Source organism: Xenopus tropicalis, chromosome 5 (assembly GCF_000004195.4).
Source record: "Xenopus tropicalis strain Nigerian chromosome 5, UCB_Xtro_10.0, whole genome shotgun sequence".
NCBI classification, from domain to species: domain Eukaryota; kingdom Metazoa; phylum Chordata; class Amphibia; order Anura; family Pipidae; genus Xenopus; species Xenopus tropicalis.
In genome coordinates this window covers 70,771,269-70,798,118 of record NC_030681.2, presented here as the reverse complement: position 1 = coordinate 70,798,118, position 26,850 = coordinate 70,771,269, and the positions used below count along the sequence as shown (strand labels likewise).

General features: G+C 37.9%; 1 protein-coding gene across 13 annotated transcripts in view; it reads right to left on the bottom strand.

Annotated features, from left to right (window-relative positions):
* The window catches only part of eya4 (EYA transcriptional coactivator and phosphatase 4), a 171,958-nt gene extending 148,704 nt beyond the window's left edge, over positions 1-23,254 (bottom strand). For 5 of the 13 annotated variants that reach the window (XM_004914590.4, XM_031902416.1, XM_031902419.1 and 2 more), the window contains exon 1: positions 22,613-23,251. The gene's annotated coding sequence lies outside the window, so the exon portion shown is untranslated. Of the gene's footprint in view, positions 1-22,612 lie in introns of all 13 variants that reach the window. The other 8 variants (XM_031902414.1, XM_012963589.3, XM_031902420.1 and 5 more) reach the window with 3 other exon arrangements.
* Positions 23,255-26,850: the final 3,596 nt, after the last annotated feature.

Here is a 26,850-nt window from a genome sequence, read left to right as displayed (position 1 = left end):
CCGTGCGACAAAACAATAGCCGCGGGCGACGAAACAATAGCCGCGCGACAAAATAATAGCCGCGTGCGACAAAACAATAGCCGTGCGACAAAACAATAGCCGCGTGTGACGAAACAATAGCCGTGCGACAAAACAATAGCCGCGGGCGACGAAACAATTGCCGCGCGACAAAATAATAGCCGCGGGCGACGAAACAATAGCCGCGGGCGACAATTTTTTTTTGTCGCACGACATTTTCGCCGTTTTGCGAATTTTTCGCCGTCCGCAGATCTTTTGAAAGATTAGCGAATTTTTCGGCGAAGCAAAACGGAACAGATTCGCTCATCACTGGTGATATTTTCTTAAGTGGTTTCATCAGGGGCTGGACACAACCGTTCCATGAGATGGAAACAGATGAATATTACCCTCTGATGGCACAGAAAGCTAACCCCTTTTATGAAGGGGCTGGGGGTCTCAGCAGGGTCCTGCCTTGGATATTGCTGGCTTTTATATAAGGGCCAATCCAAATATGTCACCTCAGGCAAGTTTAAGCTCAAATGTTCTGGATGTCGTGGTGCACATTCCTATGCACAATGCTTTAAATGAATAGTAATCTTGTCTAATCTTGTTGGGTGTTAAGTCAGGAGTGTTGCCTGTTACAGCTATTGTACATTTATATGTGCTCTTTCCTTGCTTTCTGTTGTTTTTTTAATAGGAGATAACTGCATTAACTGCAAGCCACAGCTAAGAAGTTGAACCTTTGCTTTCCAGAAGGCCAAGTGGTATGAGGTTGTCTGGTGTGTGTGGTTAACGCTGGTGTGGAATGTCAGGGCAGACATTTAGACATTTTAGTAATACGTGCTGGGTGTTTTTATATGGTTCCAGTTCATCAAAAGGAGTTGGTGGCTAGGATGAAACAATACCTAGAGCAATTCAGATCATCATTTTGTGGTGTGGTAATGGTATTGTTCTAGATGGTTCCTTGATTGGTATGGAGATATGCAAGAGATTTAGTAAAGATTAAGAAGATCAGGAGTAAGATGAATAAATTGGTTGCCATCATTGTCAGGAGGATGGAGGGGATAGTGGTCAGGCTTAGGGTGGAGGATAAATTACCAGGTTATTATCTAAAAGATGGGGTTCACAGTGTGCAGAGGTGGGGTTGGACTTGGAGGAAGGGATAGAGAAGGCCCTGTTGTTCCTTAGTGGTGGCTCGTGTCACACTTGTGGTAGTCAAGCAGCCAAGCTTGTGGGGGATGGGGGGGGGGGGGTTGACTCTAAACCCTAAGGGGACTGAAATTGGTAGTTGGAAAGGTGACGGAGTAACTGGGTAGACCTGGGATGCTAGAAAAGGCGGTTAACCTCAAATGGGGGTTTGAGAAAGAACGCAATAGCAATTATATATGCAAATAACCATTACAAATATGTAATGAATGCATATTGCAAAGTTGTTTAGAATTATGTTTTCTTTTATTAGTTTTGGGGTTGACATGTCCTCTAATACTAGAAAAATAAAAAATATACATTCTAAATTAACAAATATTTATTATTTTATACTGCCATAGTCTTCCACAGTACTTAACAAAGTAACTGGATAAAGACATAACAACTTACATATATGACACCACTTTTTGACTGTAAAATAGACAAGTCCAGCTAGTTAGCATGGGGTACAGTTGACCCTAGCACCCAGGATGGGCCTTCACTATATGGAAAGATCAAGGGAGAGGTAGTGCAACTACAACTCACTTATGCTGTGTGCAGAAGTACAAGAAATGAGGGACACCAGAAGGTTCTTGAAGCAAACTCAAACAGAACTGAATGTATTTGTCCAAGACAAATGGTCCACAGGGTTAACAATACTCACAAAGTTGAGGTAGAGTAAATAGAAAGGCAGTTTCAATAGAATCAAAAGCAGAGCAGTGCACCACTGTGGAGAGTGGTTGGTAAGCAATTCTCTGTCCTTAATGGACCCAACAAAAGACGTGGATCAGGGAGAAGACTATTCCTGATACCATTGTCACTAATGCAGTCCCTACACTGAGGCAGCAGAGCCTGTAAAGGAGAAATACTACAATGCATTAATTTTAATGCATGTGTTAATTTGCGCATAGAAATAATACTAACGCATGATTCACAAGCATTAAACACGCTAAATATCGCATTAGTCTGTACGAAGATTAACACCTACTTGGGGCAGGAGGTACTTAAAGAAAATTGTGGTTCGTGAGCTTTTGCCAACACAACGTGGACTTTGCAGTGGGATTTTTTCAAGTATGTGTGGGCCCTAGAGTGATGCATCCTCCAGTTTTCAGGGAAATGGTCATTTTCAGAAAAGTAGTTTTATGAACGTATTGGTTACGTGCGTTAAATCTTGCGCTAATATAGCAAGCAGCAAAATATATTGCGCGCAGCGGGAATTAACGCACACGCAGAAAATAATGCAAGAAAAATGCTCATCGCGACTTAAATAACGCAAAGAAGATCGCGTCTAAATTTGGCCGCCTGTCCTTTTAGTGAATCGTACGTTACGTCGCAAAAAATAAGAAGCGATAACATTTTTAATGAATGCTATAAATAGCGCTCGTTTTAACGCACTTAAGTGAATCAACCCCTATATTACAGTGGTAATAGAGGTCATAATTCTTGTGGGCAATTATACATAATATGCATAGGCGGATTTTCAATAAGGCTAGGGGAGGCTAAGCCTCCCCAAACCTGCTTTGGCACCTTAAAAAAAAACTAAAAAAAAACCTCCATTTCTGCACTGTCCTGGAAATCCACTGTCCTCCGGTTCTGCTGTAATCAGTTTTGCTCTGATTGGATCTTTTTTCTTGGGATTCTCCAATCAGAGCACAGCTTTTTTAACAGACAGTAAAATTGACCAATCAAGGCACAGATGCAGACAGGGCTTAGTTGATCTTACAAACTGAAGGCAGTGCAGAAATGAAGTCTGAAAAGAAGAATCTGCAGCTGTAACTTTACCTAAGAACCAACTTTGAACGTTTGCTGCAGATTTCATCCCACAGGTACTATACTGTATATGTTCTAAAGGCTGAATCACTAGCTGAAATCACCTGACATCTATAATATCCCTATCACCTATCCTAACAGATGGATTGTAAGTTAACTCTTTCCCCCTGAAAAAGCTCATTGTGCTTTTATATATTTGTTGTTGTTGTTTTTTTTTTTTACTTTTGTCATTGTTTTGTTAATTTCTAGTTAGTAACTATCCAGTTAGGATCCAGTGTATCAGTGCCAGTGTTATAGTGCCAGGGCCTGAATATCTGCCATCTGTACCCACTGCCTCTCACTGCATATCATGTGCTGGTTTTGTAAATACAGACTGCAACTCACTGCATATAATTATTATTATTATTAACATTTATTTATAAAGCGCCAACATATTCCGCAGCGCTGTACAATAAGTGGGATTCATACATTGGACATACAGAGTAACATATAAAGCAATCAATAACCAATAAAAGAAGTGAAGAGAGCCCTGCCCAAAAGAGCTTACAATCTACAAGGAGAAAGGGTTGAGACACAAGGTGTGGGAATGGACATGAACAGTTGTGAGAGGTGCGGCACAGGGTATTGCTTTTAGCAGCACACTAAGGTTATGTTAAACTAGATTAGGGTAATGTGCCTGGGATGTCAGTACCCACTGCCTTTCTCTCTATGAAACTAACTTAACACATCTAAAGGGAAGGTTCACTTTTAAGTTAACTTTTAGTATGTTATAGAATGGCCTATTCCTAGCAACTTTGCAATTGGTCTTCCTAATTAATGTTTTTATAGTTTTTAAATAATTTGCCTTTCTCTTCTGCCTCTTTCCAGCTTTCAAATGAGGGTCACTGACCACGGCAGCCAAAAAGTATTGCTCTCTGAGGCTCTCCATGCAGGCCCCTTAACTATTCATAGTCCCATCTCTTGTTTAAACCACTACCTGGTTGCTAGGGTAAATAAGACCCTAGCAAACAGATAGCTGCTGAACTACCAAGTGGAGAGCTGCTGAACAAAAAGCTAAATAACTGAAAAACCATTAAAAATAAAAGAGGACCAACTGCAAATTGTCTCAGAATATCAATGTCTACATCATATTAAAAGTTATTTTAAAGGTGAACTACCCCTTTAAGTTAACTGATCACAAACACAAATGTATGGAGAACCCCTCACATAAGTGCACGTATGAATACTTTTACATTCTAAGCATTTTAGGGTGAAAAAAGCCCTTCCATCCGCAGTATTCCTGGAAGTCAGTGGGAACCACAAGAGGTAGTTGGGAGGTTAATTATTTACACCAGCAGCGAATCCACTAAGTCTCACATTAGCTGTAGGTCAGACTCTGTAGGGCCCATCTTTAGCCTCCCCAAACAAAAAAGTCACCCTCCACCTATGATAATATGCTATTAGCAAAATAGATACATGGGCATCTGCCCAGTAACAGTAAAATAAGGAAGTGTAGGTTTACAGAAGGAAGGCATTTAAAATACTTAGTGGTTTGCAGGATAGGGCAGTTATTGATGCAGGGTAGAATAGCTTTTTTACTTACAAAATGTTAGTGTTACTTTTCATTTAAAGCTATAGGGATTGATAACCCTATAGGTCCCTGAGAGACATTTCAAACAATGCTCATTTGTTATCTTCTATGTGCTCTATGGACCCTTTTCAAGTTGAATAGCATTTCCTAACGCTACACAGCAACTTCTTCATTTAAAATATACACATTTCTAAAGGCAACTGCACAGTTTTTACCAAAGGGTAACCGTTGACTTTTTCGGAGTTGCTGCTCATTTGAAAATGATTGTTTTAACACAGGGCATTTAGTAGGAAAGTTATTGTGAGTTACATTATTCCCAAAAATAGCTAATGGAAGCATAGTATACAGAAAATGGACAAATGGAAATTATGTGCCCCATTATGAAAATGGGGCGCACTCAAATTAATAACCCCTGGGCATTTATAGTTTCATACATAGTTATTAATAGCCCACAGTCTTACGTTATCTTCTTTGTTTTACTTGGCTCAGTATAGAGCAATCTTTTGTGTTACATTCCTGTAGTGCAGCATGTTTAACTTGCTAGCTGACACTCGACTCATGTCATTGGTTACTAGTGATCATAAGTTAGGACAGCCCTTTACATTCTATTACAGGGTGGGCTATCTTATATCCCATTCTCCTTTGTCCAGTCTAGGGTGTTAAACTATTCTGTTTTTACCTCAAGGAAACATCTTTTGGATTAAGATTTATTGGATCAGTCTTCCAATAAAGATCAAAGAATTAAAACTCAACTCAATACTATACCATATAGTAAATGTGAATGACAGAGACCCATATTAAACAACATTAAAACCCACATTCCCCAGTCATACTGTAAGTTAAGAATCCATTTCAAGGCTGAGCAAAGAAGCTAAAATGAACATTAAGGGATAAAGAGGCATAAGGGGTAAAGACTTATTTTTAGTTGCTTAGAAGCTAATAAGACAAAATAACTAATTTTTCACAGTAGTGCAATTTTAAGAGTATTATTTTCATGCACTATACTATTATTAATTATATGGAGTATATTTACTGCCATATTGACTGGGTCAGAGTGGCCCAACGGGAAACCAGGAGAGATCTCGGTGGGCCTCAGTTCTGTTGGACCTGAATTTGTGGGTCAGAGTTGGCTGACGGGGCACCGTGAAAAAACCCTATGGGCCCTGGCCCTAGTGGGGGGGCGGTTCTTGGGGATTGGGTTGGCATAGGGTCCTGGGGGGGGGGTGTGGGTGTCATGGCAGGGGTCCTTTGGGGGGGTGGTTGGGCCCCTGGGATGGCAGCCTTGGGCCCTGCACCACCCAGGCTGGAGATGTGCGGTGGGGGGGATTCCTGGGGGATTGGATTTAGCATTGAGTGATTAATGTGTATCAGGGGGATGATGTGCATCAGGGGGATGGAGAGGTGGAGTATGCATGTGGTATGTGGTAAGGAGGGGTGTGGGGGGGGTTGCCCTGAAAGCAAAGGCCGTTGGGGGTCAGGTTTATGGGTTGGCCTCACATACCCCAGTCTGATGCTGAATATATAGAAGTTCACTATGCAAGGACCTGCAGCCTTAAAGTGATACTGACACTAAAAAACTACTCTTCAAAATATCAATGTACTGATAGAGCTGCTTTTTGTAAGTAATTGTTACTTGAAGTCCTGACACCTGACTGTTTTGCCAACCTGACTGTCCCTTCTCAACCTGTAAGTTATACCTTCTAATGCGAATGGACTACTGCTGCACAAATATGGCAGCTCTCATAGATTAAGATAGGGGAATAGATGTAAACATTATGGAACTTTAATAGCAAAACTATAAACAGCATGCAATGATATGTGTTATAACAGTTGTAAAAAAAAAAAGTTTAATTTCTGGTGTCAGTATCTCTTTAAAACGTACCCATATTCCTTAGCCAGCAACTAACTGTCAAACATAAAGCGTGTTTTGTCAAAGTGCCTTTCCTCAGTAAATCTGGATAATGATGGACACATTAATATATATCCTGCCCTGACTGTGTTTTTCTCTGTGTAACTATGACTGACCATTCCTTCAGTTCAATGCCAAAATACTAATTATAAAAATTACAATTCTGTGCTAACTTTGGCCCTGCTGACAGTATATGCACAGGGGAAGAATGTAAAGTGTCTGCCAGTTCAGTTAGAAACTTTCTTTTAGCTGAACATTTTTAAAATTCAATACAAAGTACAAACGGGGGGCAAGCACTGCAATAAAATAAAATGAGTATACACAGTAACACAAAGAAACACACAGTAACAAAGATTAAGTGGCACATAAGAAGAATTACCACCTAGCCAGTATTTTATTGGCTTAGCTGATAAAACTGATTATTTAAGTAAAAAGGTACTGTAAACTAGCGGGATCCAGGACAGACACTTTCTTGGCTTTAAGGCAGTTTATTTACACAGGGGTGCCCATTTCAGCACACAAAACAAATCATAAAAATAAATCCTGCTCTCTGGGCACTCACTTCACACATTAGATTAGTTCCCTCACTAACCTGGGCCCCTTGTGGACTACCAGTGGGAAAACACAAATGTTAGGGTCACCCCTGTACTCACAACACTTCTGGGGGATTAGCTCAGCCTCCTGGCTTTCCTTTCAGCTCCTTAGACCCTCAGTCTCTTGGCAGCTTTCTCAAGTCTGGGCTCCCTCTGCTTCTGGCAGTGGCAGGCAGCACCCCCAGCCCCTCTGGGAGTCCTAACACAGAGAGGTGTCCTTCCTGCTCTGTGCCCTGCTCTGAGAGACCCTCTCACACCTGCCTATACAATTATATACCTTTCCACAGGACAGCCTTCCTGTGAAAAGTAAGCTCCAATAGGTGAGCTGGACTACTGGAATGGATCACCTGATCCGCTTGTTCTATCCAGAACCCTATAGCTTCCAGGGCCATTCTACCACATATCCCTCCCCTCTGCTTCAGCCCGTAGGGGTGAGCACAATAAGCCATCCCACTGCTTTCTTGCTCTAGGGACTTAGGGGCTTTTCCTTCAGGACCATCACCAGTTTTAGCTTGTCTCTGACTTTTCAAGCTCAGTTCCACACACTCTTGCTCCTTTAACAAAGTGGAACTTGGAGTGAGACCATTTTTACTCACCATGATCTCAACATCCCTTTCACCACATCGTTGTGGACCTAAATGCATTTTTGGAATTCCTACAGCTTGGGACATCTGTCCTAGGGGTACATTTTTCCTACCTAGTGACCCCCACAGCAATTTAAAGTCTCCTTTCAAAAGCATCATTGGCATCACATTTACAATACTTCTCTGTTGTAACACAACCGGGTCTGGAACCTGTGGAGAAAACTGGTTAGACAATAAAACATCACTTTTAGAGTCTTTAAACTGTTCCTTTGCGTAAGGCACCTCCTTATCACTACTTGGCATCACAGTTCTAGAGCACGAACATTTGTCATATATTTGTGCAACAGTCCTGCCACAGTTCTGTCTTGTTCCCAGTCCTTCTTGATCTTTCACATCAGAAAGTTCAATGTCATTAGCACGCTTTACTTTTGGTTGCAAGTCACAAACTGGACTTTCTAGCTCAAAGTCACTCAGTTCTTTACCTTGAGGTATACTTACCACAACTGGAAACTTACCATCAAGGTTCTCTTCCTGGTCTGTACGGGACCCACCCCCAGATAACTTTGTTGGCACGTTTAAGGCTTGGGGCTCCGTTCCTGGCAGAACCACAACACTTACTTCATCCAAATGTAAGACTTTACAATTTAACCCTCCTGCCTCCTCAGGCCTAGGAGATGGTGCAACTAGATTCTTCCTTGGAAGGTCCTCTTCCAGCTTTTCCTGTCGCTGTGGCAACGGCTCCTTCAGCAGCTGGATTTCAGCATCCTTCTTACCAACACACTGTTTTAAAGATTCCATCTCTTGCAGAATGGTGGTTCTGTGTTGCTCCTCCAGTAACACTTGATCCTGTAACATGCAAAGTCTTTGCTGCAGGGAACCTCTCTCAACTTTTAAATCAAAGTTCTGATCCCTCAGAAACTTTTCCTCAGTCTGATGGACTGTTAGTTGGGCCTGAAGCTGCTCCATAGCTTTAGCCTGTACCTGTTTGCACTGCTCCAGATCCTCTTTCTGGGCTTTGCAATCACACAGCCGAGTCTCCAGCAATCTGTGGGACTTGAAAAGGTTATTTAACTGTAACTCCAATGTTGCTCTTTCTGCAGTGTCTTTCCTCAACTGTTCCTGCAGACTCTTTCCTCCCTCAGCCAATATGACCTTGGCATCAGCCAGCTCTGTACATTGTCTTTGCAAATTTACTACGTGTGTCTGTCACTTTTCCTCATATTTTTGCTGTCTCTCAGCAGTATCTTTGTGAAGGTTTAAGGCCTCAGCAAGCCTCTTGTTCAGGTCAGCGACCTCCGTCTGTAGCTCCCTCTGCTTCTGGCAGTGGCAGGCAGCACCCCCAGCCCCTCTGGGAGTCCTAACACAGAGAGGTGTCCTTCCTGCTCTGTGCCCTGCTCTGAGAGACCCTCTCACACCTGCCTATACAATTATATACCTTTCCACAGGACAGCCTTCCTGTGAAAAGTAAGCTCCAATAGGTGAGCTGGACTACTGGAATGGATCACCTGATCCGCTTGTTCTATCCAGAACCCTATAGCTTCCAGGGCCATTCTACCACAGTACCAAATATAAGACCAGAATGCTATTTTTTATTTTCAAAAAAGATGGCAACCCTAGGAAAAGTCACAGGACATGTTCACACTGGCCTTTATATGTCAGTAATACATTGTACTAGAAAGGGTTTTCTAATATTTCTACTCAAACTGGTCTTCACAAGTCAGTAATACACTGTACTAGAAAGGGTTTTCAAAATGTTCTGTGCAGCTGATCAGTTTTACAAAACTTGGGACATTATCCCAGACTGCCAGTTGATTTGAAACAGTTGACAATTAAACTAATGGCTTTATCAGCATTTTGTGGCCTTCTGGCTAGTGGGTAATAATTAGTAAGTATATAACTGTGAACCAATATTATAAGCATTCTGGATCACAGCCATTAGTGGTGCATGATGTCCAAAGCTTTACAGAAGCTTAATGTCCTACAGAGGTTTTCCCAATACATTGCAATAGGTCTTAATACCAAAACTCTAATTGCATTTAGATAAAGCTTAAATGAAGCCACAGGGAATAGTGTGCAGTCAAGAAAAGTTAGCACTATATGATTCAGTAGCTATGTGTGTGTGCATTTGTTTATATAATTTTGCATGTACATACATATATTTATTCTGGATTAGTCACTTGTTAGCCAAAGAAGAGCCCATTGAAATGAATTGTGAGTGAGAGGCAATACACAATTAGTATAAAACATGAAACTGGAAAAATCTACAGTGACTGTAAGTCAAGTCACTACAGGCACTATAGATTTTAAACTCTATGACAGCAAAAGTACTAGTATAATCTTAATTTTATCTTTGTTTATAATGGTCCTCAACCAAATGATTTTTCATGCAAGTGCTACTAAGTCTAGCAATTTTAGTCTTGCCACGGCTGTTTTCTGACACCAGGTTAACAGGTAGGCTATCTAATTGTCCCCTCTCTTAGTGATAGTTAACCCGGTGTTTCAGATTTCTTAAATTGCCCACTACATTATTTTTAGAGAATTGTTAACATCTCAGTATATTATATAGGGAGAAAAATAAAGATAATAAGAATTCACTGAAACCTTTCATAACAATAGTAAAAAATGAAGCAAGAAGGGGTGGGAACCTTATTATCACGGAGGGGTAAGTTGGTTGATGAGAATGGGGAAAAAGCAGACATTTTGAACTCTTATTTTCCATCTGTCTATACATCTGAGGAGCCAGATAATGAAGGCTTCCCTTTTAATATGCCCAGTTCTAGTAATTTAGCTACTCACGCATGGGTCACTCGGGAGGAAATTCAAAAGGGACTTGAACATGTAAAGGTAAACAAAGGTCCAGGACTGGATGGGATTCATCCAAGGATATTAAATGAGCTGAGTGCTGTGATTGCCAAACCTCTTCACTTAATTTTTCAGGATTCGTTGAGGTCTGGCATGGTGCTGAGAGACTGGCGGATTGCTAATGTGGTGCCGTTATTTAAAAAGGGTTCCCGTTCTGAAAACTATAGGCCTGTTAGTCTGACATCAGTAGTAGAAAAACATTTGGAAGGGGTAATAAGGGATAGGGTACTTGAATACATTGTGGGAATGGCAGTTGATGTCATCTACTTAGACTTTGCTAAAGCCTTTGATACAGTACCTCACAGAAGGTTAATGATCAAATTGAGGAATATTGGCCTAGAACATAATATTTGTAATTGGATAGAGAACTGGCTGAAGGATAGATTACAAAGAGTGGTGGTAAATGGAACATTTTCTAATTGGGCCAGTGTGGTTAGTGGAGTACCGCAGGGGTCAGTCCTTGGACCTTTGCTTTTTAACTTGTTTATTAATGACCTGGAGGTGGGCATAGAGAGTACTGTTTCTATTTTTGCTGATGACAATAAATTGTGCAAAACTATAAGTTCCATGCAGGATGCTGCTGCTTTGCAGAGTGATTTTGAAAAAATTGGAAAACTGGGCAGCAAACTGGAAAATGAGGTTCAAGTTGATAAGTTATGCACTTTGGTAGAAATAATATAAACGCGAACTATCTACTGAATGGTGGTTTGTTGGGGGTATCCTTAATGGAGAAGGATCTAGGGGTTTTTGTAGATAACAAGTTGTCTAATTCCAGGCAGTGTCATTCTGTGGCGACTAAAGCAAATAAAGTGCTGTCTTATATAAAAAAGGGCATTGACTCAAGGGATGAAAACATAATTTTGCCCCTTTATAGGTCCCTGGTAAGGCCTCACCTTGAGTATGCGGTGCAGTTTTGGGCTCCAGTCCTTAAGAAGGATATTAATGAGCTGGAGAGAGTGCAGAGACGTGCCACTAAACTGGTAAAGGGGATGAAAGATTTAAGCTATGAGGTTAGACTGTCGAGGTTGGGGTTGTTTTCTCTGGAAAAAAGACGCGTTTGCGAGGGGACATGATCACTCTGTACAAGTACATTAGAGGGGATTATAGGCAGATAGGGGATGTTCTTTTTTCCCATAAAAACGATCAACGCACCAGAGGCCACCCCTTTAGATTAGAGGAACGGAGCTTCCATTTGAAGCAGCGTAGGTGGTTTTTCCCGGTGAGGGCAGTGAGGTTGTGGAATGCCCTTCCTAGAGATGTGGTAATGGCAGATTCTGTTAATGCCTTTAAAAAGGGCCTGGATGAGTTCTTGAACAATCAGAATATCCAAGGCTATTGTGATACTAATATCTACAGTTAGTATTAGTGGTTGTATATATAGTTTATGTATGTGAGTGTATAGATTGGTAGGTGTGGGTTGTGTGTGCTGGGTTTACTTGGATGGGTTGAACTTGATGGACTCTGGTCTTTTTTTAACCCTATGTAGCTATGTAACTATGTAACAATAGTTACAGGGCTCAGGGTGAGTTAATAGGATACTGAATATAGCTTATTTCCAATACATTCCTACAGTATAACATGAGGTTAAATGTTTTTTGAATACACAACTTGCAGTTAGTCATGTTATACATGTGACATTTCTAAGTTTTAATTTGAACCAATGGCATCACTACAGGTACGTATCTTTATATAGTGAATAATGTACCCTATTGTAAAATATAAGTATACTGTATTATAAGTCACCTCAGAGTTCCATGAGCATATAAAAGCATTTGGCCAAGGTCCAAATACTTTCAAACAGGACATGGAACAACAAAGTAACTACATTGCTGATAACTGATCACATCACTAAGCACTCTTTATATGGATATAATTTATAGGATATTCATGACTCTTTTGAATTATAAGAAAATATTTTACAGGTTATTCATAGCTGAGTGTACACAAAGAGACTCCACAAAGGCCTTGTTGGCTGTAAATTACCTCTCTACTATGTAAACTAGTTTATATAATATATAACTATATTTTACCACAAGCATGCAATACTACTGATTATGCTTTGCACCAGTAAAAATGTACACTGTTAGAATACAGAATAAGTAATCTGCATTCTGTCACTGCTAATGGCAATTCCATGAGTTTTGTTCCTTTCTGTTTTATTGATTAATGGTTATTAAAATTAAAATATGTTTCCAATAGATTTTTGCCACCAATAAAAATCTTTGAACAGACAAAGTACTGTTATAGGAGAAGGTATTGTGTGTAATTTTTTAATTACTAATATTTATGTATTTTCTCTTTACTATGCAAATACTGTTAACTACATAGTACCTCATCATTACATTAAAATCTCATCTACCTTGACACTAATATATGTATATTATAAGCCATGATGCCTAGAAAAACAGTTTGAGGTAGATTATTTATCCTGGGGAAAAGTGCCAAACTGCAGTTAAATTAAAAAGTTTATAAGCAATCAGTACAACACATACTAAAGAGACTTTGTACCCTGGTTGCACTGTGTTCCAAAATGACCTGTGACCTCCCCCCACCCCATTAATGAAGCACTGCTTGTATTCAGCAGCACTGTATTCACAAGAGGCAGGCAGATGAAGGCACACAGGTTTACCCCCTACAGGGCTCCTAGCCTGTTACTTGCAGTCTTGCACATCATTCAAGAAGTACTGAAGACTGAAGGGTGGAAAGAGCCCATAGAACAGGCAGTAAGGACAGGGAAGTCTAAAACTGATCAGTGCTTTAGTCTACCTCATTGTAAATTTTAAATTCAGCATAAGGTGAATCAAGACTGTGAATGCAAGTGCCTCTTATATGAACACTATCGAGCAAGATTTTGGATCCCTCTAGCACTAAGAGACTAATAAATGGTTCCTAAATTACAGGTACATTGATCACAAAACACCATATTCAGGGCCGGCCTTAGGGCAATTGGACCTATCGGGCCCAATACAGCCCAGCACCCATGGGGTCCCCATAACAGTGGAATAAAGCACATAAAGCTGTCCGACCCACCAACAACAACGAATGCCTAATAATGCTGCTATGTTTTTTGAGACATTAAACACAAAGTGGGCACTGCATTCATACTGCTACCCCAGGGTAAGCACTGTCTTTCACTGTGTATAGTGTGCTTAAGAGGCCAAAAATCAGGCCCGGATTTGTTGAGAGGCCGCAAAGGCCTGGACTTAGGGCGGCAGAAATTTAGGGGCGGCATGCAACGAAATTTAGAAGTTTTGCCCCCATACGGAGCAATGGGGACCTCTCCCCACTGCTCCGTATGGGAGTTTGGTATGTCAGTGCCCAGTGCTTGGGGGCCACGTTATGCCATAAAATGTTGGGGGCCAAAAGAACAAGAAAAAGAAAGGCAAAAAGGCAGAGTTACAGCATCAGTCACATGGAGAGAGTGAAAGCCTGGGATTATTTGCCCACCCAGCCCTGGAACCCTGTGCCAGCTGGCAACACCTTGAGTAGGGGCCCCCGCTAAAATGGTCCTAATTGGGCCCCGCAGTTTATAAAACCAGCCCTGACCATATTATTTAATGTGTAAACCATAGCTTGAAAATCATAAGAACATATGGGGAAACTGTATTGGAGAAGCAGTGACCACAAGTCAAAGTTCACTGACAAAGACAGATGGACAGGAAAGTTGCTAAACACCACAATACGTCTTCCTTGAAAATTACCACAGAATTGAATTAGCTCTATGACCTATTCCCAACACAAAATGGAATTTATGTCACAGTTAATTCAAAAACCACTTGCCCTAGGTAAATACAGAGATACATTTCTATTTTCAAAAGCACAAGATTTGAACCCCTAAGAAATTAAAAGAGTGATATGGTCTGCTAAGACTTTTTTAACTTTATTTGAACTTGTTTATAGTTTTAGAACTAAAAAAATCACATTTTCTTTTGCCTATTGTCATTTATTTAGATTGTACGTTCTACAAGGCAGGGATCCCTTTCTAATATGTCTTTTACAATGTGGCACTTAATCCCTGTATATTTATATATTTATTTTAAAAGTTGTACAGCACTGCATAACCTAGTAGTGCTTTATAAACAAATTTATACATACATAAAATCATTAAACATGATGTAGGATACGCAATGGCATAAGCAGTCAGCTTTTTATGAACAGCCTGTTGTTTTCATTAAGAAAGGAAGAAACATTCAGGATGAACTCATAAATGCAGGTATCTAAGCCTGTAATAAAGAAAAGAGCAAGAAACACATCTGTGTATACAGTAATTGCAGAAATTGATCAGCTATTATTACAGGAGATGTCTATATATATCGCAATAAGATTATTCCAATCAAGTTTAAAGCTAAAGTTAAAATGCCCCTGCAGGTTAACATAAGTTGGCCAAAACATCCAGAAAATGCAGGATTAGCCTGAACAAAAACAAATGTGTTATTAAAATCGCAAATCTGAAAAGACAAAAAAGGAGTAAAACCAAAGTAAAGGAAAAAAAAGAAATTATCTTGACCAAATATATTTAAATATTGACCCTCATTTGCACTAAAAGACACAATGCCTGCCCAGTAGCAGTAACCCATAGCAACTGATAAAATGATAAGACACTGCTGATTGGTTGCTTTAGGTTACTGCACCTGGCCAAATTTGGTGCATTTATTTACATTACATCCTATGTGTGCAAAACTAGATGGCAGATTTTGGAAAAGGTAGTTATTAAATCAGGGTTGGTTATGAAAATACAATTGTTTTGCAGAGATGCTTACTTAATATGGGAATTTGATACCCAAGGTTCCAGTTCTCAATTAATCAATATGCATATAGGGATATGCAGATTGATTAATTGAGAACTGGAACTTGGCATGTTTGCTGAAACAGTATTGGTTTTTAATATCCTCTCTTCTTATTTTCCTTATCTTCCTGTTATTGTAAATGGAACTGTATTTACATTAACAGCCCACATCTTGTAAGTATGGCTATTACTTTTATAAATATGATAATGTTCATGGACTCCAACTATAATAATAAATACCTTTTTTTTAATATTCAAGTCTTAAGATGGACTTAAGCATTACTCTGAATACTAAGCCCCATTTTGGGACCTATCCAGTAGACATTTTGTCCTCTTGATGAGATTGGAGGTTGTATTTATGTTAACTTTACATTTTGTTCCACATGATTGTGATCCTGATATTTTGATAAAGGGAAGGAATACCCCCTACCTTAAAGAATGATAGCAATTAGGTGGTTATAATAAATTGGGTTAACTTAAATCCATGGAGTAAATCTAGCACTACTGGCATTCACACTGTTTGGAGCCGCAACTATTTTCTGTGAGCAGCCATCCTGTCATTAAGTTGACTGTTCTTAACTGTTGTGTAACAGCCAAGAAGTAAATAGATATTTTACAGGCACACACTATTGTGAAAACAAAGTTTCTTCTATATATTTCTATATTCCAAAATGCTAAGATTCCCATACACAATGATACAATGATTTCAAGAAAACCAGTCAGCAAAACTTTATGGGAAGTCTATGGGGTGCATAGTACAAAGTACATTTAAAACTCTTTAATCCCTCAAAGAACTTCTAGTTCTAGAAAAACAGAGTCATAAATACAGAAATCAATTTTCAAGAAGTTGTTCTGAAAAAAGGGTTATAATTAATTTTAAAATTGCACCAAAGCCATTATTTTTGATCTGGACATATAATGAATTGAGAAAAGATTTTGCCAAATACTGAAACTTACTTTGCATATCAAAAATGCATCATTGAAAATAAAGAATTGTCACCTAAAGTATTGACAATTCAGGCTTCAAGTTAGGTTCAGCCAAGCATTCGTTATTTGGCAAAAATTGCTAGGATTCCGCCAACAATGTTTTATTCTCCAATGACAACAAACCTAAAATTATGAAGAGATGCTGGTGCTTCCCCAGTCATCACACACATTTATCTTTAGGAGCAAGAAATTCATCTTTATCTCAACTTCAGATGTTTTTTTCTTGCAAAATATAAAGGTAATAGCCAGATACAGACCCTAAGACTCAAGATACATTTTAACATATTTCACTTTTATGTAAATAAATTATAATAAAAACATACATTGACTGCATATTATATAAGTACATTTACTGCATTATTTAAATGCCAAAGTTTTTTACAAACCCTTAAAAATTAAGCTGTTTGTACTGTTACATAATTGAGACTATTTTTGCATTCTTTGTAATATCAAAAGAACTTATTTCTGAATAGAACTCTTTGCTCATAAATTTAAGGCAACTCAAAAAAACCTTCCTCTTTCAAAGAGAGGTACATGCCAATCACAACACATAGCTGTCTGCAAATAGTATGAGAATATGTTCACCTACATTAATAATGTTTATTTTTCATAAGCCCTTTTCCTTTGCACTTCAACAGTAGTAAAATATTTTACTTCATCGGCAAAACCGTGCCCTGAAATCTCTGGGGTAACTGGGCCATGCCAAAGCCGAAAGCTGAAAGGTTTCAAATATCATGCTATGCTATTCTGTCAGGGTCTCTGCGATCAATTAGCACTTTTCAATGACATGAAAGGTTACAGTCAGACTCATTTATATCACATCCCTTGTGACAAAATAAGATTTCGAAACTGCCCTAAATCCATGAGAACAGATAGGGATGATTGTAATTTTCCTTAACAATTGTTAAAAATGTTAATTTTGCTTTTTATTTATTTTACACCTATTCAATTAAAACATTGTTGCTTCTGAAACACGCCACGGACCAATTAGACAGAGGACTTCAAAGCTCTGTTGTAAATGATCATTTAAAAACTAGCTTAGTTTGCCAAGTTTTTTGCAGCAACAAAGCAATGGATTTTGTTTCACTGATAAAACTTATCATATTATTTGTAATAGTCCTGGTCTTAAAAAAAAAAAAAGAAAAGTATTGACTAGCTTTTGCATATCAGTAATCCATATCCAGCACTTGTAAAAATATTCTCTTTGAAGCACGTGCCCTTTTTATTGTTTTGGGCAGTTTTGTACATTGATTTACTTCCTAACTTCAGGCATATTTGTTCAGTTGCACGTGCAAGCCCCCACCCATTCAGTTTCACGCTCAAAAGACTTCTTTCTATAACATAAGCATTTTGATATATTCTTGTCTAGCAACACTGGCACATTGCATAACCGTCTCAATACATGCAAAAAAGTTATACAGCTTTACTTTATAATATATATGCAGGTTCAATAGTCAAGAATCTTAAAGAATTTCAGGCAGTTTTTTATGCAGCTACAATATATTTTCTTGAGAAAGCGTTTAACCAATTGACAAAAGTATCAAAGCTTTTAACTACTTTGAGCAGCTGAATACCGTTCTGCTCTATAGGGTGTTAAAACCCCAGTGGCAGCTCTGACCTCTTACAACCCTACAAACTGTTAATCTTTAAAGCAAGTTAATGTGGGGTTTAATGATTAAGACAAAATCTTTTCTTTCAGAGCATAAACAGAGATAGGTAAATCTGGCAAGATGATTTCATTTCTTACCTAGTGGTAACTATTAGCTTGGTAAAGAAAATTATGTATCATAAATCATCTCTATAATATATATAATCTGAGGCTAACAGTTATAACTGATGGAAACAAATTATGTTTAAATACTTATATATATATATAAGTATGAAGAATATTCATTCTGCTATGTGGCTGGCCTATTAATAATGACAGGCAGTAACAGCCTATGTGCTGAACAGCTACACTTAAATTGCTGATTTATCTTTATCAGATTAAAATGTTACTCGCTTGTAGAAATGAAATTACAATAACACAATGGCCTTAAAAAGACTATGAACCAGCGCTATGCTTAAAAATGACCCAGTCTGTTATAATACATAACATCTAAGTATTAAAGGTTACTTAACCTTAATGAAATTAGAAAGCGTATAATTATTTGTGCACCTAAAAGGCATTTACTTTAAGCCATCATTTTTAGTTTTTGACAGTTCACTTTCAGTTTGTCAGAGCAAACACTAAAAACTGAAATCCATATGGATATTTTCATCACAATGAATGTTTTTATACAGCCAGAAACATATTATTATTACTAATTATGGTGATTAAATTAAGCCTTTTTTAAGGGACCCTTTTATCTTAAATCATAAGCATGGCTTAGTTTGAAACTAATGCTATTGGTTATGGGCTCCTCTAAATCATTTGTTGCAGAGATTCTTGTATCACTAATATTAGACACAACAAATTTTAATAAACATATATTTCAAAACCAACATTATTGGCTGGAGAATACTGCTCTGCCTGAATAATGCGTGTATGCTATATCAATCTAAAATTTATTTAGGATGAAAAATAGAATAGGGAGCTTGACAGGCCCATACAGGTGGCCCTGAATCCTTGTTCAAACCTTTAGATATATTCCAAGCCACTGGGTTCAAGATGAAGTATATTGTTGGAGATCACAGCAACCATAATAGTTCATAATAGAACACCAGATTTATGTTAAATTATTATGTTGTTGATGTTCGTTGATTCCGCTGCTTTCTTAAGTGAATGCTAAAACATGCACAAAGTCAGATGTGCTGTGATCAATAAATTTTGATTTTCAAGCGCATAAATAGCGATCTCCTACCAGTACCTTACCAGTTATTCCTAAAATACAACACCCAACATGTGTTTATTAGTGGATGGGAATTGTGCATCAACAACAATAATAAGAAAGCAGATCATTTAAAAAAAATACTTTTTATACAGTGCGAAGACCACCACACCCCCACCAAAGCAGTGGGCCCTGACAAATTCATTTTGTTCTTTCTCAGATGTATTCTGTATGTGTTTGGATGCCATTATTTTATACAGAACTCTTTTTTTCAATGCATTTCAAGGCTGAACATAGGATGGTTTGGTTACAAACTGCAGCAAAACTGATTAAAAAATTGCACATTCTTACCCAAAGCATGCATATCACATTAGAATAACTTAAGAAAACAATTTTTTAAAAAATAGTTTTTTTTAGCCATTGTAATAATGTTATAATAGTAGTAATAAAGTATGTGTTGTTATAGCTGTATACCCAAGGGCAGTTCGTTATACACACAAGCAGTTTCAATCACCTTGCTAGCAGCAGTAAATAGGTAAAAAGAAAATGCACTACTAAATTGTCTTGTTTGAATCTGCGCACATACAAAATCCTTTATATCCCATTATAAGCAGGCTGTCAGAGGGTGTACTGGGAGCTGTAGTTAAAAAACATCTGGAGAGACCCAGCTTGCCATCAATGGATTTAAAGAAGCATATTAATTTGGCTACAACATTCAGCCATAATGGCACTAATTGGCTTCATTGGGCAAAATTGTGTGTTTCGTTCTTCAAGTTGCAATTTGAAATATTTACAACCAGACAGTGCCTAAGTTTAGTTTTTAAGTGCTTTAACAGTTCTATGAAATATGATCAGCAGCTGCAACACTGAGGTATGCTGAATGCATCAGAGCTATTCGGGCAACAGGCGGAATGAGACAATCTCTGATGAACAGGCTATTCTATTCCTCACCCTGAGACTTGCACATTTACAACATTTACAACATTTACATCTTACAGGTACTCTGAAGGTACTAACTAAAAGTATTATTTTATTTTTTATTTCTATGCCAAACACTTGTTGCTTGCTCATTTCATTATTTTCTAAAAATAAATGCAAGCTACACCCTTGTCCTGAGGAAGGTGTCATTCCTACCCGTTTACCACTGATTTAATAAAGATTTATTCCCTAAGTAGGGTATTATCTAAAGTTTTCCCTTTTTGTTATATCTAATAGCAAGTAGCACCCAAGTAAAAATAAATATTTTACATTGTATAAACTCATCTGAGCAAAATTGATGAAACGTTACACCCCGCTGTGGCAGTTAATGCTTTTATGATTGCTGTAATATATCTTGTATAGGGCGTATAATACAGACAGAAAGCACTGTGCTGGATTCTATCTCCCAATGAAAGTGAAGATGCAGTGAAATTAATATGGTGTAAATATACAGCTGGCACAAAGTGCTGATTGTAAAATCTTTCAATTACTCCCATATTCTCAAAGTAACAGATATTTGTGAACTTTAGATGATTTAATTAACATTTATATGCAAAAGCTTATGTGTATAAATTTTGTCAATGTCAATACATAATTGAAGGCAATAAAAAAGTATCTTTTTATATGTGTATATTTGTGTATATATATGTGCGCATGTGTTTTCAAACATTTACAGGGCAAAAACACATTCCACAGCATGCCTGAATCATATACAGAGATACATACAAATACAGACTGCCATGGGAATAAACATGCTTTTTTTGAATAATTGCTTTTGGTTTATATCACAATGCAGTGCTTGCAACTTTTACAAAAGGGAAACTTTTAATAAAGTTAAGTGAATATTATGGCTGCATCCTCAAAAATCATTAAAATTTTCTTACATATGTTGTATTTAAAATTATAATGTGCATGATTCTATTTTAATTATGCCTAGCATTTTCAAAACAAACATAACAGTGCAGGCAATTTTCACTGATCCTATCAGTCATCGGGCATTTCAGATTTTGCCATTGAGAGATCACATTACCATCCTACTCCTATGCTATACATCATTATTTACTTTGGATATCCGGCACTAGTGCAGTATAAACCAATGCATATTTGTGGGCATATATTGCACAATATTTATATCTTTATTATATTTAGTTCTATATTAAAAAGACATTTGATCTGCACAAGCATATTTAGATATTTAGAAACAGAGTTTGATTGTAAGTTACTAAAATACACAATTTCACACCCCCTTCTGATCTACAGCGGTGAATTCTGATTAACTTTAACATTACAAGTTGAAATATACTTATCATAGGGGTGAGTGAAGCTTAAGTGATTTTGTTTTGTTTAAATTTTAGATATGGAGAGAAAGAATGACCAACAAATTGTAAAGCTCTCATTTAGTCTAGATTCCTGTTCCCCTTTCACTCATCAGATGCAAACACATCCCCACACAAGCTCCACGTGGAACTGTCTTCTGACCAAAACACTGAAACCCATTAACTCTGAAAGGTGTCACTATCAAAAGAAAACAAATTAGGGGAGTAAAGGAAATAAGGAAAAAGCAGAATTCCGCACACAGCTTCTGTCTAGCACATGTGGCTGGCTTAGGGAAAACAATTTAAACTGATACAGAATAAAATTATTCCAAAATCACAGTGTGCATATATTTTTATAAATAATCCTATATGCACCTTTAAAACTCACAACTTAAAAAAGCACCATGTTAACAACTTTCTTTTCTATATGGTGTTAGCATGCAAGTAGCATCTAAGAAGTAAAGGATATACATATAGAAATAAGATATTTATTTTTTGATTGAATTATTATTTTAACTTGATTTGTAATCATTTGCCTTTTAGTTCAGATTTTTTTTTTCAATTAGCTTGTAAACCAAGTAAATCTTTTCTCCTTAAAAATAATACCGGTAGTTATTTAATATTTATATATATATGCACATTTATAAATACACAAACACATGCTGACTAATGTACTCATATTTTCATAAACAATTTTACATTAATATATATATGAGTATATATATATATATATATATATATATATATATATATATATATATATGTGTGTGTGTATGTGTGTGTGTATTTGCAACATCTGTGAGTTCTTTATTGGGCAAAAGGTACTGTGTAAGTGCACTGAATGCGTCTGAATATCTTTATTAAATTATTATATGCACATGATCACCAGACAGCCTGCTCTCCTAAAGTACAGTATAAGTGCACTGAATGAATATGAACAGTTCCTTTATTAAATTAATACATGTACAGGATGACGAGCACAGTCTGCTTTCCAACAGTGGGAAAGTTTACCCAGAAGTGCAGTGCTGCAATCTAAAAACACTGCAGGCAATGAATGTATGACCCCAAACAAACAGGACACCTCCCCACTGGACTAGAAAACTGTTTTGTTTCTCTCTTGACATAATAAGGTTCTGTCCCAACCTTCTGTCACTGTTTGATCTCCACACACCATCCCAAAGTGATCTGACAGCAAAAATACTGAATTTTTTTTCCTCATAGTAAAAAGAGGCTGAGAGAGGCTTGGTTCAGGAAGAATAACTCACCTTCTGTTGATCTCCAGCTACCTTATCTTTGCTCCTCCTGCTGGCTCCTAGGCTTTTCTCACTCAGGTCCCCTTCCTGATAGTGGCGTTACTGTTCCCTCACCCTTACAGGCAGGATCACTCACAAAGTCAGAGAAGTAACATTGATCCGTCCTTTTTGTTTTGTTTCCCAATACTTTTTGCTTCCTCTCAAAATGAGAAATCAAGATAAACGATGAAGAGAATGGGAGAGAGAACCCCAGGCTTGGGCAGTTTCTATCCCACGTGCGATGCGTTATTTAGCAGAGCAGTTCCCCTAGTTGAGGTGAAGGATTTCTGATCATGTTTATTTCAGAGTGGATAGCTGCATGTTGTCATTGGTTCCTTCCCGCGTGGGTTTTCACTGAGGTCACTGTACAGATGCAGCATGTGCTTGGCTCGGTTAGATTCCCCTGCTCTGCTCTACAGACCTGTTTCTCCCATACGCACACACACACACACATACTCACACATACACAGGCTGTGCACAAACAGAAGTGCTTAGAAATTCTCTCACACTCCTTCCCCCTTTCTGTCTCTCCCTTACTCTTTCCTATTTGTCTCTCGTGTTACAAGCCTGTGAGACAGTGCACGACTCAGCTCCCTATCCTTGTTACACTGGGAAAAGCAGTATAATAATTACAGCACACTGGCACTTTTCAGAGAAAACTTGTCTCCATCTGATTCCCCTCACAGAAATGTATTTAAAAAAATAACGAACTCGGTTTTCTTCCTCCACTAGGTGTCAGTACTTTCTCTGCTCATATACAATAGTTATAACATTGCATAGACTGGTTTACAAGTTGCCCTTAATAAAATAATATTACAGTAGAACCCCTATTTTACATCTTTTTAGGGGACCAGGAAAATATAGTGTTAAAAATTACATTCACAGAGGACTAACAGCCATTTCTGGGAAGATTAGAACAAAATATTGGTGTAAAACATGGAAAAACAATATGAAAATCAAGAAAAAGCACCCGTTGAAATGCATTACAAACTGGTGGAACCACAAAAAACAAAACAACGTAAAATGCGTGAAAATTAAAACCAGGGTAAAACTGAGGTTTCACGGTATTACATAGTTACATAGTTACATAGTTACATAGGGTTGAAAAAAGACCAGAGTCCATCAAGTTCAACCCATCCAAGTAAACCCAGCACACACAACCCACACCTACCAATCTATACACTCACATACATAAACTATATATACAACCACTAATACTAACTCTAGATATTAGTATCACAATAGCCTTGGATATTCTGATTGTTCAAGAACTCATCCAGGCCCCTCTTAAAGGCATTAACCGAATCTGCCATTACCACATCTCTAGGAAGGGCATTCCACAGCCTCACTGCCCTCACTGTGAAAAACCACCTACGCTGCTTCAAATGGAAGCTCCATTCCTCTAATCTAAAGGGGTGACCTCTGGTGCGTTGATTGTTTTTATGGGAAAAAAGAACATCACCCATCTGCCTATAATCCCCTTTAATGTACTTGTACAGAGTAATCATGTCCCCTCGCAAGCGCCTCTTTTCCAGAGAAAACAACCCCAACCTCGACAGTCTCACCTCATAGCTTAAATCTTCCATCCCCTTTACCAGTTTAGTTGCACGTCTCTGCACTCTCTCCAGCTCATTAATATCTTTCTTAAGGACTGGAGCCCAAAACTGCACCGCATACTCAAGGTGAGGCCTTACCAGGGACCTATAAAGGGGCAAAATTATGTTTTCATCCCTTGAGTCAATGCCCTTTTTTATACAAGACAGCGCTTTATTTGCTGTAGTAGCCACAGAATGACACTGCCTGGAATTAGACAACTTGTTATCAACAAAAACCCCTAGATCCTTCTCCATTAAGGATACCCCCAACACACTACCATTCAGTAGACAGTTCGCGTTTATATTATTTCTACCAAAATGCATAACTTTGCACTTATCAACATTAAACCTCATTTTCCAGTTTGCTGCCCAGTTTTCCAATTTTGTCAAATCGCTCTGCAAAGCGGCAGCATCCTGCATGGAACTTATAGTTTTGCATAATTTTGTGTCATCAGCAAAAATAGAAACAGTATTGTCTATGCCCCCCTCCAGGTCATAAAGTATCTATATACCTCTACTTGTATGAATTATAAATGCCCATGGGGATAATTACTAAATAGTTGCAAAAGCACTGATACTGCATACACCACACATTTTAAAAACATATCACTGTTCCCCCTTTGATTATTTGATGTGACAGTTTGATGGAAAATTTGTATAATGGATACTAGTGAACGCAGCTAAAGGCATTGCATGAAAAACCTTGTTCTTGCAGCTAGTCCTTAAACAGACCTTAGTTCATCTCAGGGCTTATGTTTCCAAGATGCCATGATGTGGCTAAATTATTATTTTTTATTATACTTTATGTATATTTTTATAGCACTACTTTTGTATGCAGCACTGTACAGAAGTACAATAAATGAGTCTAAAAACGGAGGTCATTATAGTAATAAATACAAATAAATATGAACAGTGTCGGACTGAGATGGCAGGGGCCCACCAGAAAATCCTGGACCATGGGCCCACTTTTATTCCTCCTCTCCTCCCTCAAACTCTTTATCATCCTACTCTCTTTTCTCCTCTAAATACTATACTCTTTTCTTCCATCTATCAAGTTTCCATGTTCACATACAGAATTGGGGAATGACCATGAAATAGGCTAAATAGTTAGAAGCAAGAGGGCCCACTGGGAGTTTTCCTGGTATTGTGGTGGGCCAGTCCGACACTGAATACGAAAAGTTACATCAAAGATTAAGATCTTAAGGGGCTGATTTACTAATCCACGAATCCGAATCCCGAATGGGAAAAAATCGGATTGGAGACGAACATTTTGCGACTTTTTCGTATTTTTTGCTATTTTTTTCATCGCCGTCGCAACTTTTTCGTGAATTGTCGCGACTTTGTCAGAGCCATTACGACTTTTTTTTTCATAGCCGTTACGACTTGCGCAAATTGTAGCGACTTTTTCGTATTGAGCGCTAGTAAACGGCGGGCAAACCTTTACGAAAAAGTTGCGAGGAAAAAAATTGCAAAATACCAATCATTACGAAAAAAACACATTCGGACGCTTTCAATCCGTTCGTGGATTAGTAAATCGGCCCCTAAGTGTCAAAGAGACAAGAGGAAGGAGATCCCTGCACCATGGAGCTTACAATCCTGCAAATTCCTCAGCACTTTACAGTCCCTGGCCCAGCAGAACTAACCTTACAGTAAAAGGGGTATTGTAATAAAAACAGTAGCATTTGCACCAGGTTTGTAACCCACTACAACCAGAATGTAGCTTTTACTAGTCACCTACTTGAAAGCAAACATTAGACTAGTTTCTATGGGTTTCTAGACTTTTTACATACTTTTCAAGTGGAGTACCTGAAGGAAAGAAGGAAAATACTAGCCCATTCTAAATTGCATGCCCTATACACCCATTACCATGTTCATTTATAATCCTTTTAGCTGAGTTTAACATACACCCACAGCACCTAAGAGCAAATACAAATGTAAATTAAATTGGAAAATAAGCATTAGAAAAAAGAGGCAATAACAATCAAGAATTCCACGCACAGACCAACCTCTGGACAAAATGGTCAGATACAGTTAGAATTTGGCCCTTACTTAACTGATTTAAGAGGATCTAAAAGGAAATAAGAAGCTGTGAAATATTTGATCCAGGCAGACCAGAGCAAATAGACAGGCAGCAAGCTCAAAAAAAGCCAAAACTGACTGATGAAATCTGTTTATGTTCGGCTAGCATAAGAATATTTGTTTTCACTATAGTGTGAGTGTGTGAGATAAAAAACAGATAGACAGATAGATAGATACAGTAGATATAGATAGATACAGTAGATGATAGATAGATAGATAGATAGATAGATGATAGATAGATAGATAGATAGATGATAGATAGATAGATAGATAGATAGATAGATAGATAGATAGATAGATAGATAGATAGATAGATGATATAGATAGATAGATAGATAGATAGATAGATAGATAGATAGATAGATAGATAGATAGATAGATAGATAGATAGATAGATACAGTAGATGATAGATAGATAGATAGATAGATAGATGATAGATAGATGATAGATGGATAGATAGATAGATAGATAGATAGATAGATAGATGATAGATAGATAGATAGATAGATAGATAGATAGATACACTAGATAGATAG